This window comes from Pteropus alecto, unplaced genomic scaffold (genome assembly GCF_000325575.1).
Source record: "Pteropus alecto unplaced genomic scaffold, ASM32557v1 scaffold123, whole genome shotgun sequence".
Classification (NCBI taxonomy): domain Eukaryota; kingdom Metazoa; phylum Chordata; class Mammalia; order Chiroptera; family Pteropodidae; genus Pteropus; species Pteropus alecto.
The window spans coordinates 3,170,725-3,182,897 of NW_006433950.1; the positions used below are offsets into that span (position 1 = coordinate 3,170,725).

Sequence of the window (12,173 nt, forward strand, 5' to 3'; positions counted from 1 at the left end):
CAGGGGGGTGGTTTGGGGTGGGGGTGGGGAGGGCGGGGGAGGGACCGCCTGTACAGTTAGTCCACTTTCTTTGCTGCAACCAGCATTCCCCCTGGTGCTCTTAAAGGAGCCCCCTAACCTAGCATCGTGGAGCAGACACGTCATCCAGGACCACCTCCCCATGGGCACGAGTGGAGGCTGAGGTCTGACAAAGGGGCAGGACTTCCTCAAGGTCACAGATGCCCTGACTTTCCATGCAAGGATCCCCCAAAACCACACACACGGACACACACACACACACATAATCACTCACACACACACACACTCTCTCACACACACACTCTCACACACTCACACACACACACACACTCACGCACACATATACACACTCACACACTCACTCTCACTCACACACACTCACATGCACACACTCACTCACATGCACACACACACTCACACACACACTCATACACACTCATTACACACACTCGCACACACGTACACACACATACTCACACACACTCACGCACACATATACACACACTGATTCTCACACACACTCACATGCACACACGCACACACACGCACACTCACTCATACTCACACACACGCACACACTCACTCACACACACTCGCACGCACACCCACACACTATGCTCAGCCGTTTTATCGCGACAGTCTCTATCTTGAAGTTACAAATATCAAAACAGGTGCAGAGCCCTGGAGGCCGCTGGTGGTAGCAACTCTGCCTCAGTTTCCCTCTTTCTCTTCGGCACACGCTAGTGTTGCACGTTTCTGCCCCCTGTGAAGTTCGGCAAGACCATGTGACTTGCTTTGCTCAGTGGGGCGTAGATAAACTTCGTGCGTGTCGGCTCCGCGTGGCAGTTTTAGGAGTTAGCGTGTGTTCCCCATTCTCCTCCCGCACCCCGGCATTCACAGGCCCTGGGCTGAGGATGGGAGTGTGTGCTCAGGTGGAGCCTCCTCTGCCTTGAGTCTCTGAGTCATGACCGTGATTAGAGCAACCCCTCCCCTCCCCCCGCCCTGTGTCCGCCTGTAGCAAACAGAGCGTGAGTGAGAAATAAGCTTTTGTTATATTAATTCACTAAGATCTTGCAGGCTGATGGTTTTTTTTTTGTTTTGTTTTTTGTTTTTTTTTTTAACCATAGTAAACCTAGCTTAACCTAATTGATATCGGTAGGGTGTTATTGTCACCACTTTCAAGATGAAAAATCGAGGCACAGAGAGGTTTAGAAACTTACTCAAGATCATACGGCTGGTTCGTGGTGGACCTTGATGAATGGCTGTGTCTCAGTTTCCCAGTGACACCGCGAATGATGGGGACTCTAGTAAACTGAAGATATTCATCCGACCTAGAGGCAGCTCCTCGGCTCCGGCTGATGGCTGTAAACGAGGAATGTGGGCCAATCGCTGCCAGATCTTCTGATTTTTTTTTAAAAGGAGCCTGTAAATCCAGAGTTTTCAAGTAAAATCCCAATTCTTATCCGCAGGCCACTGATCGAGGTCATTTTCTTTTCCTGAACATGGGGAGGCCATCATATCAGTGAACTACTAGATTCGGTTGGCCACTTTGAGACCCGACAACATCCAACTCCCCATCAAACAGACAAACAAACAAAGAAACAAAACTCTGAACTTCAGGCCGGTGACGGGTATGTGCTAAGTGACGTAGTCAGGGCTGTCAGGTGGCGGGCGGAGAAGAGGGTGCGTGTAGACGCTGCGGTCTGTCTGGAAGGCTCTGGGTGCGGGGGAGGCGGATGGATTGGTACGAAGGATGGCAGGCATGAAGATGTCCAGTGCCCGGAGAGGTTTCATGCCGTAAGACGAAGGGCTTGGCGTGTGGCTGGGGATAGAGAGAGTCACATCCATTTTTCAGGATGACTCACATAGAAGATGTTCTGCTAGGAGGCTGTCGGCCTTACCCACGAAGAGAGTTGGAGTTGGAGCAACGGGGGTTTGAACTGTGAGGGGGATCGTTATGGATTTTTTTTTTCTTCTTCAGTAAATACAGTCGGCTTTTTGTATCCACTGCGTCCCCCATTCACAGAGTCCCCAAACGGGAATGTGGAATTTGGAGACGTGAAAGGCCAACTCGAGTCAAAAGTTGCAGGTGGATTTTGGGTTTCGAGGCGGGGGCGGCACCCCTGAGCCCCGCCTCGTTAAAGGGATGCAGTACGCCTCCAGGAAACACCCGTTATTCCGTGTGACATGGTGACTCTGTCACCATGAGTATGCGGGATGGACCAGGACGGGGCTGAGTGCCACTGAGCCAAAGAAAGAAGGCCGTCTGTCACATCGTAGGGAAACTGGAGGTCTGCTCGGACCCCAGGGAGGCCGTTCCTTGAGAAATCCCGGCTGAGGGGTTTCCCTCTGCCTCGTCTCTGCTCCGTCTGTGGGGCTCAGCTCATCCTTAAGAGCTGTTAAGGACGTTATGGCGACGCGACTCTTAACACTAAGGTTGCGACGAAGAGAGTCACGGTCAGATGAGACTCGCGTTTCCAGAAGATCTGACCGCGTGCGTTAAAAGGAGAGGAGCCTGAATTGCCCTAAGAAGAAACGGGCCATCTGTGGAAATAGACTCTCGTAGGCAATGGCGTTTACCAAGTAGACCTACACCTGGAAGCGATGCCTTTTCCTGCAGGACTTCCAGAGGCTTTCCAAGGCCACGAGCCCTGTGCACCTCCAAGGGGTCCACGTGGCACCCTGCTTGGCTGGCGAATCTCTTTGTTTGCGTTTGTTTGCTTTTGGAATCTCTCGGGAAAGAATGAGATCGAGATGATTCTACGAGACCTGCTGTCTACATTCTCATTCGTGGCTTCTCTCTTCACCGATCAGAGTCCTCGTCTCTTTCTTTCCAGGTTTCTTTTAGGAGGGCAGTTTTCTCTTTTCAAGAAATGGTTCATTTCTACTCATCCATTAGTTAAAAAAAACAAAACAAAACAAAAAAACATTAGGCGGTCCAGGGGAGGCTGGGGGAGGTCACTGCACGTCCATCGCTGGCTCTCCCTGTTCTCTGCTCAGGAGTTCCTTTCACAGTGGGAATTCCCAGCCCAGGGGAGGCACTTTAAGGCCCAAGGACAAAGAGCCTTGGGAGGTGGCCTGATTCTAAGGGAAACACTCATTCCGCCTGGGGACATGTACTGGGGTGGGGGGGGCGGGGAGGAAAAGGAAGAGGAGAGAGAGGATCCCCCAGCAGTTGACCAAGAGGGGCCTCTTTTATGGCTTTCCTGTTTATGGCTGAGAAGTAAACAGCCTGGGAGCCAGGTTCTTTTCCCCTCCAGCAGCTGCAGCGGGGGTGCAGGCTGGCTGGGGACCCTCTCTTTCTGGGTGGCAAGGGGCGGGGAATCTGCCAGGCACAAGAGTCTCAGGGGCATTTTTTTAACAGCATCTTGGGGGCACTTTTTCTTCACCTCGTGCCATCTGCTTTACTCACACTGGTGGGCGGGGGACGGATGGGGATCTGTGTGCATTCAGGGTTCAGGGCCCAGCGGTGTGGCTTTGGGCGAGCCCTGTACGTCTCTGAGCCTCACCTGTAGTGATGAACAGGAGGTATTTGAGAGGGTGTGGACGCTGTGCCTGGGAGTGGCACTTACAAGTCGCCTGGCATGTGGTGTGTGTCCATACGTGATCACTGTGATGATTATTATTTCAGCTGCCCCCCCCTCCCCGACTAAGCCCCCAGGCCTCGGCGGGTGGTGGAGGGCAGTGGGTAGGGGCGGGGCCAGGCCCACCTCGCAGAGGTTTCTTGGCCTGGGTCCAGGCAGCAGCTCCTTCTCTCTGGGTGGAATCCTGGAGCACTTTGCCCCCTGAGACCTGCAGGCTGTGATGGACGAGAGGGTGGCTGGATTGAGATGGAGAACAGGGCCGGGGGCCGCACACACCGGAGATCGATAAACTATAATTATCAAGAATGGTGTCTGCGGGAGGTGGGGAGTCCTGCGGACAGAGAGAGACAGAGGAGGGGGCGGGAAGATGCCAGACAGACGGGACAGCGAGAGCAGGACACGCTCACACACACACGCACCTTCTGATAGGTATAGGCGGCGTGTGTGCCGGACGAGCCACTGCGGACGTGTGACGTGCATCCCGGCCTGTCCTAGTGGGGGTCCCACCTTGGGCAGCACAGGGGGAGCCCCGAGTGGGAGCGGCTCACTCTACAGCCCTGGCACCCAGGGCTCCATCCACGCGGGTCAGCTTCGTAAATTCCACGAGTCCAAATATAATGTCGATAAAGAATGCTGTGTTAAGTCTTTGGTGCAGGGATGAAATGTTCTAAGCTCCGCTTACGCCATCAAATCGATCGATTTGGTTGGGCTGAGACGTCAAAACGATACAGATTGTACTGTATTAGGTTAGACCTGCTTCTTCAACGTCACCAGGGGCTTCGTCGTCCCCCAATTTCATGCTGCTTCCCGGGCCCACCACATCATGGGGTTTTCGATTCTGCGCTCCTGGAACCTGTATGTACGATGTCGTCACCAGGACTTAAAGGCCGAAGCCCTGATTGTCCACTGGCCATTCGCGAGCTCCGCCACGTAGCATTTCCCTCAGAGCTTCCCAAAGCCCCCTTTACAAGCTGCCTTTTCTCTGATCCCGACACTGGCGATGTTGGGGTCTCACCCCAGAAAAGGCTAGTAAATCTGTGCGTGGGTGGTTGGCACTCCATCTGCCTCGTGGCGTCTGGTAACCTTCACAGCACAAAACTGGCATTGATCGAGGTCCTCTGGGGTTCACGTGTCCCCTAAATGTATTAGAGAGATCCTCGTAGGAGTAATACTGTTGTGGCACTCAAATAAGTTGAGTCACCCCGTTCTTTTTTAAATAATATTTTTGAAAACCAAGGTAAAAGCAAACCTGTTTTACATTGGGCTTTACTGTGTGCCTGGCACGGAGCTAAGGACTGACAAGCAGTATCTCTGTCGCCTGCCTGATCTCGAGGGTACCAGGCACTATTTGTTCCCTCATTTGTGGGTACAGGCACTGGAAGGAAGCGTCGCCTCCCTGTGATGGAGCTTGCAGGTGGCCGAGCCTGGTGGATGCTCAGGTATCTCGTCAGAATTGCACTGTGAAGCACGAGGTCATCACCACCTTTCCCGGTGAGGAAACCGAGGTCCTGGCAGGTTAACTGCCCAGGCCTCACGGCTCACTGTGGCCATGATCAGAGTAGGTTAGAGCAGGTCCCTTTGTCCCCTCCGGAGGAAGGGAAGACAGATGCACAGCAAATCCCATCCTGCATGGGGGTGCTCCAGCATCAGCCTCACACTTCCTGTCCCCTGTCCAGCCCCAGCACCTCAAAGTATGTACCGCACTCCTTCTCCTGTTCTAAGTGACACATTTGACGAGCAGGTCAGCTTCCTGCCCCTCGGCTGGGGACCCACGTAGCCGCCCAGGTTCCCCGGAAGACCAAAGGCAGGAGCGCTGGGCCTGGTGGGGACCAACTGGGCCGTCTCCACCTGTGCTCGCTTCTCGGATTCTGTCTTTTCTCTCTGGGCAGCATCATCTGGAAAAGTCCCTGTCATCTGGGAGTGGAAAGATGCACGCTTCCGGAGCCCACTTGGCTGGGTCAGCGAGGGACCCTCGGTGGAGAGACTGTTCCTGGCTTTCGGCTGGTTTGTTCCACACACAGGTGGGCACGTGCCCCTAAAACTGCCTTGTAGGGGACAGTGATGGGAGAAAGGGAGGACCAGGCACACAGGAGCTTGGGGTTTCTCTCGCTAATCATTGAGCACAGCCTCGGCCTTCGGGAAGGAGAATGTGATTCCTACTTTGTTTCTTCTCTCTCTCTCCTTTTTTTTTTTCTTTTTTTTTTGCTATTTCAAGTTGACACTGTAACCTCAGGCAAAGTGCAGCAGGGAGCTTCCCTTTATCTCTTTTCTTTTGTTTTGTGCTGGTTTAAATTGTATACAATTGTTGAACAGTTTACTTTGGATACAATGAAGCCAGAAATGAGAAACATAAATTACCTTCCACTCTGAGCTTGAAGAATCTGTGAGATTCTTCCCTTTCTAAACTCGATGTACGAAATGCATTTTTCATTTTGTAACTTATTTTTCTAACTTGATATCACTACAGAAAGGGTGGTTAAAAAAACGTGGTGCGTGTGTGTGTGTGTGCGTGTGTGTGTGTGTCTATTTCACTTAAGTTAAAAGAGAAAGTAAAACGCGGGTTGATATTCTGTTAATTCCTGCTTGGCAAACACCACCCCAGGGGTTATTTGCAAGCACGAGGTGTGGATATTTCTAGTTTTTTTAAATTTCAAACACACATCCTGGTCATTCTTCCGTGGCATTCCGAAATACAAATGTGACACTTTACGAAAGATGTGTGTGTATTTCACTTAAATTAAAAGAGAAAGTAAAACGCGGGTTGATATTCTGTTAATTCCTGCTTGGCAAACACCACCCCAGGGGTTATTTGCAAGCATGAGGTGTGGATATTTCTAGTTTTTTTAAATTTCAAACACACATCCTGGTCATTCTTCCGTGGCATTCCGAAATACAAATGTGACACTTTACGAAAGGCTTACGCATGTATGGGATTTGAAGCAGTTTTTCTTTAAATTGAAGGAAAATTTAAGCCGTGTTAAGTGGAATAAATTTTTCCTGAAAATTCAGCCCGTTCGTTTCAGTTTTACTTGGGGAAGAAGGGCTCTCTGGGTAACGCCAAGCAGAGGAATCTTGTTCATTAGATATTTTCTTACTCGCTTTAGATGAAGGGAGAAGTCTTGAAGCTCTAGCAGACTAAAAATGTCCAGAAAAAAACAGTGCGAATGATTGCTTCTGTCTATATTTCTTCCGACCTAGATTTTTCTCTTCTCCACCAGGCATGTCGGACCTTCCCCCACCTTCCCCCATCCCTGATGGATGTCCCTACGGAGCGAGGACATATGCCCTCTGGCTGGGAGTCCTACAGGTGACTGGGGGGTTCATTAGAGAGAGGAGGAAGGTATGGTGGAGCTTTGCTTTCTTCTGAAAATATATTAATTTGATGTCAGCCGTTCGTGGAGGCAGGAAAGACACAGCAGTAGCTCCTGCCAAAGATCCCACAACCAGTGTGGAATTCTGATTGGACTACTTCGTTTCCCTCTCTACTTACTACGTACGGCATTACCCTCTTTTTCCAGGCAGAAATATGTGCATTAGAAAGACTCTGCCTCCTAATTTGTAGTTCTTTCTCCCATCTCAAGGTTTTGAATTTGCCGGGGTGCTCAGAACTATACATCTATGCACACACACAGGACACAGCACACACTTCTCACTGGGTGACCGCGGGCTCCTCTGCGTCTTCCCCAAAGCACCTGCTGTGGTCTGTGCCCTCTGCGGACTTACATCCGGGTGGCCCTGATACCAGATGAAGGTTTCAAGCCTCTCCCAATTCCAAAACGTCTCCATCCCCACGCCCCTGTGTTTCTCGCTGTCTAGTAGCATGGACCAAACGCCCCCTTTGTGGCTGATTTATGGCTGCATAGGGAAAACTCCACCGAGGATATAAAACACAGTGCCCCACGCCTGTGCCTGATCTCCCATGTTATCGGTGACTGTAAGTGCGTTTTATAACCCCGGTGCCAAATCGAAATCAAGGCGATTTGCGCATCAATCTCCCGGATAAAATCAGGGCATGCTCTGTTGCAGTTCGACCTTCCTGGCGCCTTTGGAGGGTCCGACTTTTCTAAGTCCCTTTGGACAATTACCCAGGGACAGTTGGAGAATGCAGTGATAATGGCCAGAGCTGGGATTACCAGCTGTATCAAAAGGCTTAACTCTTGAGCCCCAGAGAAAAAGCCCTAGGAGGAGGGAGCGTGGTCGCTAAGAGACTCAGGTGCAGGCAGAGAGTGGGGAGTCCTGTGCTCTTAGGCTGCATCCCTGAACCCTCACAGATCAAGAAAGCAAAACTTTGAATTTTTCAAAAAGCTGGCAGAAAACGGTCTCCGAAAGCCCATGCGGGCCCTCCTGGCCTTATTTATAATCCCAAGAGCTCAGGGGACTGAGTGTGAGAGAAGTCATCACGTTTCTAAAATGAATGGAAGAGTAGCGACAGGAACGAAATCCGTGGCAGGCATCCTGCCGCTGCCCGAAGTGGGTTCTCTGTTGATTTTTACGGAAAATGGTCAGAGGTCTCCTGACAGCTCTGACTGTCTCTCCTCTGGTAAAGTTCAGATCTTAACCCAAAATTTCGACGGATGCCTTCACAAGAGCCTAGCGGGGTTAAAGATATTTTGAACAGATTCGTGGAAATTATAGATTTTTAGAACCTGAAGCCTCTTTAGTGATGGTCAGAGGGTGTAGTTAGGATAAATATTTTAAAGTCTGGGTTTTTATGCCTATAATCTGAGCTTCTCAACTTATATTTAGCCCAAACTTCTTTTGAAAGTAATTTCATCTCTTCTGATTCTGTGCCTTTCCAGGGGCCAGGGCAGGAAGCTCAGATGACTCTTCCAATAGTAAAGCCTGTTTTACAAATCCCTTTAAGATATGCTAATGTACATGGGCTGATTATTAAGATAAATGCCTTGTGTTGGAAACTGGAGTTAATTATAATATATATAATTAGCCACTGGTCAGCCTAGAAGTTATAATTTATTGTTCCCTACTTTGCATTTATTATCAAAGATATTTAATTTAAAGAAATTACAAAAAAAAAAAAAAAAAGAAACCCAAACTTTTCTAAGCCCACTATATACAATTTCAGGAAATAACACATTAACATTAGAAGATGAATTGTGCTCGTTGATTAAAAAATGGCAAGGTCGTTTTTGTAGGAAGAGATGATGTGGTTTTCTCTTTCGGACCCTGATTTTTGGAACAGCAGGTGAGCCTGCGAGATAAGAGGGTCCAGGAGTTTGTGTGACGAGGAAGTCTACTGTGTCCTGTTGGGCCGGGCGAGGGGCGGGGGCGGGGGTGGTGAGGAATAAAGTAAAATATCGGATGTGTTTCCTTTCAGGTAATAATTTCTTCTGGATAGTGACAAAGAGACCAGCAGTTTGTGACAGATGCGGCTTTTGTGTAAAAGGCGATTCTCGCGCCTTTTCCTGAAGAATGCTTCTATGACGCCTCGCCGGCCTTTCAACCCTGTTGTCATGTTCCTTGATCTGAGGCCTGCTCTGCCACTACTCAGAGCTCCCTCAGCCACACAGGAGCCACTTCCTGGTGTCCCTTTGCCCCTGAAGTCATTGGCACAGGGAAAGCAGCCCTCTCTCCTCCTGGAGACCCTCCTTTTAATCAATGCAGCCCGTTTGACTTGCAGCGAGTTAGTCTGAAACATGTCTGCAGGGGAAACAAGGCCACCAGGACGTCAGAATTTCCCTTCTTGAGATGAAGGAGGGATCGTGCTGGGCTCCTGTCGGCGAGAACGTGCCTTTCAGGTTCCTGAGCTGGCGGCCATCACCCTCGAGCCCCTCGGGCATTGTTTTAGGACTCACTGAACGCTGAGGTCAGAACGCTGCTCTCTCAAGTGTTTCTTCAGAGGTCGGAAATGGGATATTTTGGCTTAATGGCTGTTTCGTAAGAGCACAGTCGGTTTGGGTGAGACTTGAGTTTTTCTTCCTGTGGACATAAATTTTGTTCTCTTATTGAAAGGGAAGTTGGAGTAAGGATGGGGGAAAGCTTCGAGGAAAAGACCGCAAGCTGCCCTTGAACTCCTGAACAGCGTGAAGCACCGTGGGGACACGGCCCGCCATTTTTGCAAAGGGCCCCGGCTTGCCCTCTGCTCAGGGGGCCTAGTGTGTGGTGACATTTCAAGGAGGGTGGAGATGTGCATGCAATGGGTGGGGGGGGGGCGGCGTGGACCGCAGAACTTAAAAACGAGCACCCACTAAAACACTCTCCTTTTTATTTTCACCCAGAGCAGTGATCCTGATGTCCGTGCCGAGGCACAGGGAGGCTGCCACAGAGGTTCGGTGACACGCACGCTGACTGATCGGGGTTAGCGCCGGGCCCTGGTCCAGATCTCCCTTTCCGGGTCGGGGCACCTGCAGCCCAGCCACTGAGAGTGCTGGCCGCCAGTGGCTCGGAGTGCTCACCTTCCCCAAAGAGTTACATCTGTGCTGCCCTGAGCAGCCACGGCCAGGGCATGGCTGGCCCCAGCAGGAGACAGGCCTCAGGGACAAGTCACCATTCAGAGACCACACCTCCACAGGCCAAGCCTAGAGCTTGCTCCGCACCCCAGCCTTGCTCAGCCTGTACCCACATCTCTTCTTCTCCCGCACTGCCCACCTCGACCCCCCGCTTGGGCATGCCTTCGACAGACCTGACACAGTCAGATTGCAGTCGTAGGCTGCGCTTCGAGGGAAGTCTCCCTAAGTCATTCGACTTCTGGTCGGCGTGCTCTGCAGGGAAGGCTAGCCGGGCCTCCGATTTCCCCAAGATCGGCTCCAATGCAAAAGCGTCCATTTGTCTAATTTCTCCTTCTTTGCCCACAGATGCAAGACGTGCACCCCATGCGGCTTCAGACTTCTTAGGCGTATTCGATATCATCCGTGGGCCTGTGGAGTTCCAGGACTCTGTGAGCCCCTGAGGGTGTTAGAATCCCTTTCTCAGGGGCTCTGTTCGAAGGCCCTGACCAGTCTCTGGGAGGCAGGACGACATGGGTTTTGTGACCCAACAGACCTGGGTATAGTCCAGACTGCCATCTACTTCCTGTGCAATACCAGGCGAAGATCTACGCCCAGTGCCCCTCGTCCAGCTGGTGAGATGCAGAGCCAGCGTTCAACACAGGCGCCTCCCATTCCAGAGTCCCTGCCATTTAGCCGCTGTCCTGATTCAGGGAGCCAATGGACCTACGGTGCTTAGCACCGACCCTGGCTGCTCACAACGTGGTAGCGATGAGGAGGACGATGACGACGACGATGACAACAACATTTGCACATCTGGATACCAAAGGGCAGGAGACCAACCGAAATTCCACTAAGTCTTTCCCCAAAGCTCTTAGGATGAGGAAAAAAAGACAAAAAAACCCAAACCGTAGGTCCCCGGAATGAGCACCAGTCAGACTTCACCCTCACGAGACGCTGACTTTGAGTGAGGCCTTTTGTCTGAGCCTCGGTGTGCTCATTGGTAAAATGGGCAGAAATGTCAGGTTTACGTGAAAAGAGACCCTGGGTCCGAATGCTCAGCCCCGTACCTGGTGTGGCAGGCTCCCGCCAGGTGACGGGCGGTGAGAAGGCCGCGTGTGGGGAGAGGGCGCAGGGTGGCCGTGGAGAGAGGCAGCGCGTGGCAGCTCTGCCACTCACGTGGCGTTTCCAAGGGCAACGTGGTCAGGGGGGCATGCAAGGATTGCTGGGATCCCAGCAGTCACGGCTGTGTCGTTCTCGTGACGAGGTCTTGCCATTTCCTTGACTCTGTAGTAACAATTCCTCTGCATTCCAGGGTTCCCTGCTGTTTCTAGGACCTGTTTTCACACATTGGCCTCATTATCCTGCCAGTAAGCTCCCCATGACATGCCGAGAAGGCTTGAGATTTTACTCCAGATTACTTATTGCTGCACCCCCAGTGCCTAGCATAGTACCTAGCGCGTTATAGATGTTTAATAAATACTGTCGAGAAGCTGAACCTTATCAGGAGTTGGGACTGGCTGGGACAGGAACAAGCTCTCATTGGTTGCCAAGAGGCCTTCGAGTATGTCTTTTCTCTGCTCTGTGGCTTTGGAAAAACCACCTATGCCCTATGGACTTCCTTCACCTCGTGTGTGAGTCCTACCAGCTCCACCTTACAGGGGTGGGATGTAGCCCCAGTCGAAACTGACTAGCTCTGAAATGTAAAAGCTATGACATTGATTTGAAAAGAACAATTGAAGGGAATTTAGCTAGTCCTAGAATTTACAGTAGAAAATGTTTTTAGAAAATATGCTGCAATTTTTTTTCTCTTAGAAATTTAAAAGCACCTTGCGAAATAAACTCTAGGATTAAGAAGTCAAAACTGAAATAATAAACTATTTAGAAATGAACGGCACCATGTACCAGAAACCTGTGGGATGCGGCTGAATTAGTTCTCAGAGAACAACTTATAGCTGTCACGGGTTTATCCAAACATCACATTGAAAATACAGTTTCTGAACATTCGACTCAAGAAGCTGGAAAACAAACACTACCACCAATAGCAACACACACACACACACACACACACACACACACACACACACACAAACAAAGGAAGAAAACATTTTCAACTAATTTTCTTTTC

The 12,173-nt window shown here is 50.7% G+C and overlaps 2 long non-coding RNA genes across 3 annotated transcripts in view; both read left to right on the forward strand.

The window, feature by feature from the left end:
- Positions 1–9,734, forward strand: part of LOC107195451 — a 32,726-nt gene extending 22,992 nt beyond the window's left edge. Inside the window, exons 3-8 of one of the 2 annotated variants that reach the window (XR_001516586.2) lie at positions 1,488–1,649; positions 4,975–5,041; positions 5,492–5,623; positions 6,821–6,909; positions 8,938–9,426; positions 9,573–9,734. This is a non-coding gene — a long non-coding RNA (uncharacterized LOC107195451). Of the gene's footprint in view, positions 1–1,487; positions 1,650–4,974; positions 5,624–6,820; positions 6,910–8,937; positions 9,427–9,572 lie in introns of both variants that reach the window. The other variant, XR_001516585.2, reaches the window with a different exon arrangement.
- Positions 9,735–9,789: 55 nt separating this feature from the next.
- Positions 9,790–11,600, forward strand: LOC112477325. The gene is made up of 2 exons (XR_003045414.1): positions 9,790–9,917; positions 10,415–11,600. It is a non-coding gene; the product is annotated as an uncharacterized LOC112477325 (long non-coding RNA).
- Positions 11,601–12,173: the final 573 nt, after the last annotated feature.